Source organism: Atta cephalotes (genome assembly GCF_000143395.1).
Source record: "Atta cephalotes unplaced genomic scaffold scaffold00014, whole genome shotgun sequence".
NCBI lineage: Eukaryota > Metazoa > Arthropoda > Insecta > Hymenoptera > Formicidae > Atta > Atta cephalotes.
The window spans coordinates 4,226,872-4,229,990 of record NW_012130078.1 but is presented as its reverse complement, the minus strand read 5'-3'; positions in this window follow the sequence as shown (position 1 = coordinate 4,229,990).

Genomic DNA, 3,119 nt, shown 5'->3' with positions numbered 1-3,119 from the left:
ACGTAAAGTAAGTAGTAAGGAGGGACGGACGTACTACTACTACTTACTTCCTTACCTTTACTTACTTATATATATATATATATATATATATATATATATATATATATATATATATATATATATCGCGGCATGATTGATATTCATTTATTATAGTAGTAACGGTCATTGGCGCGCACTTTATCGGTTCGTGTTCCAGTCACGCAGTATCGATTACAGCCACAAACAGGGAATCGGATCGTTCTACGTTTTGCATCTCTCTCCCTTTCTTCTCACGTCACCATTTTCCTGCCCTTTCTCGCTTCGACCAATTTTCGATGACGCAGATCGCCGTGAAAATGAGCTTTACGTCGCTCGCGTGACAAACACCATTTTGAGTAACATGGAATGCAGAGATAGGACATCCGTGACGCCTTCCTCTATCCCGCGATTCATTCTGATCGCGCATTCGTGCATTCATAACAAATCAGCGCGACACTGACGCGCCTCTGAAATACTCAGCTGCCAAGATAAATCTATCGATCTGATGATTATCGCGCGAATCATCGATCGAATTTAGGGGAAGTGAAATCGAAGAGGGGAAATGCTTATCTAATCCTCAGAGTGAAAATTTGTTATACATATCAAAGTCCAGATTTATAAAAATAACTATCTGTATCGTAACTCAATTTTTAACATCTACGGAAAAGAGAGAACGATCCATATCACGAAATTTTGTAGCAACATCATTGTAAAGTTATAATATTACTGCAATATTATAATATCATTGCATATTGCTAGAACGTTGCAATGTTGTTGCAATATTGCTGGAATAATTTGTGCTGTATGGGGATCTCTGGTAAAAATGATTTTATCGTTGATGTCAAAAGTAGTCGATAGGGCGGTAAACTCACAAGATAATTTTAACTCTCACGTTGCATATGATGGATTATCTCTTTAATATCTCTATCGATATGGACTTCCATTTTTGTATTAAATGGTTGTTAGCGATTACAAACAAAAAAGACTTTAGAAATTACGTGTGTCCCATTATTGATTTTAATCGATCAATCTAATGCTTTCATACAAATATACAAATTAGACAAAAATAATACGAATTAACATTTATCACAAATTAGTTCCTACAACCATCAATTGGATATAAGTTAAACAGTCGTCATCGAAAATCGGTCGCTACGAGTGATTGTCCTTAATTTCTCTATCAACGACGCATTCCCTCTAACACGTTACTTGTCCTCTTTGCGATTAACCGAACGCGAGAATGTCAGACGCTGGCCGCTTTGTCGACTCACCCGCCATTGTTCATCGCGCCACTCTGCTCTCTTCTCACCTCACTGATCACTTCTTCCGTTCTTTTCTTCTCTCTACACAACGTGTGGCACTCGGCGCGACACTCGGTGCGGCATGTTTCGCCCATCTCGTCGACGGCTACCCTCGTCTCTCGGTTGTCCTCTGTCCCACGTCGGTGCTCTGTTAATTAATTGCCAAGCCTGGCTACCGTTAGAGGAGAATCATCTCCTCGGCGATCGGTAAGAACCGACATGATGATTATCGGAGCTCCTACACCTCCGATCCCTCATCTCCTTATCGTCCTTGTCCTCTCCCTCCCCCTGTCCCTCCTCGTCACTTTGTCCCGTCCTGGCAAGCTGTCCTCTCGCTGTCACAGGCGAGTCCCAGCGCGACTAATCCGACTCCTTCGATCGACTCTAACCCCCTCCCTCTCGCGTTTCTGCACTAGAGAACACGTGTATCTTGATCTCCTATCTGGCGATCCGTAAACGCGATAGCAACACCAAACCTCATGTTACACCTGTCACAAGCACGTCCAACAGCACCGTCCACCTTCACACGGTTCGGCGAGTGAAATGTCCTCTATACTTTTCTCCTCTTTGTCCCCCTCTTTCTCCCTCGCGAATTGTACAATTAATCAATTAGTGTAATTAATCTCTTTATACACCTATTATGCACATATATGAAATATATTATACCATTACCTTTTACGTGAGCAAATAAATTGATTATTATATCGCCGGCGAGGACCAGGCGAGAGCGCCCTACCGCCCTCTTCGGCCCTCACCCTCCCTCTCGCTTCTTGTCGGCGTATAAACAATGTGTACGTACGTACGTATAGGTATGTACGCATGTATCTTATGTATGGATGTATGTTTGTATGTATATATGTATATTTGCGTGTATACATGTATAGATAGAATGCGTCCTTTCGTATACCTACGGAGTTTGTGTCAAACGCGTGCGTGGGTGTGTATACGTGTACCGTGTGTACGTGTATGTGCGGTCGCTCGTGTGTGTTTAATCTCCAGCGGCTCTAATTACGTCTCTCTTCCACCCTATCCTCCTACCCTCCGCTCTTTCTCTTTCCCGCCCCGGAGTCTCTTCGCTTCTTTTTCCTCTCCGTCTCCGGCGGGAAAACTATCCGAAACCATGTCATCTTTAACTTGCGCTCGGCGTTCTTATCCCCGCCCCGTGCGACGGGGTAAGTGTATATCCTTCTCGTGTTTCACGTTTCCTGCCGCGTCATTTCGGCTCCTGTTAACACTCTCTTCCTCTCCTCACTTCCTCTCCCACTTTTCTCCGTGAGAGACGTCGGAACACTCTCGACGAGACTAGTTATACCGATCGCGACGATGTGATCGCGCATACATGCACGCACACAAAAACATACACTCGTACAACCCAAACAAACACATACACGGACACATATAATACACGTCGAAAGTCTTCTTGCGTCTCTCATCTCGTCTGAATGTGTTCTTTTTTCCATCTTCTTTCCTCCCGTCTTTTCGCGAGTACGTGGTCTATATTGATCCACGGTTGTACACGCAGTAAAAAGAAGAAATTACACGCAGCGCCGCGATCGATGATGCAACTGCGATCGAGGAGAGGAAGCCGAAGAAGAGATTAATGGTGAATTACGATCCCACGACTAACGTTTGTCGGACGAGCCAGCTTCAACCCCTCGTACATTATATACGAATAAAATAAATTTCTCTCTCTCTCTCTCTATCNCTCTCTGTACGAACTACTACTACTCTTCGTACTTACTTACGTTACGTTACGTACTTACGTTACGTTACTAACTTACGTACTACGTTACTTTACCT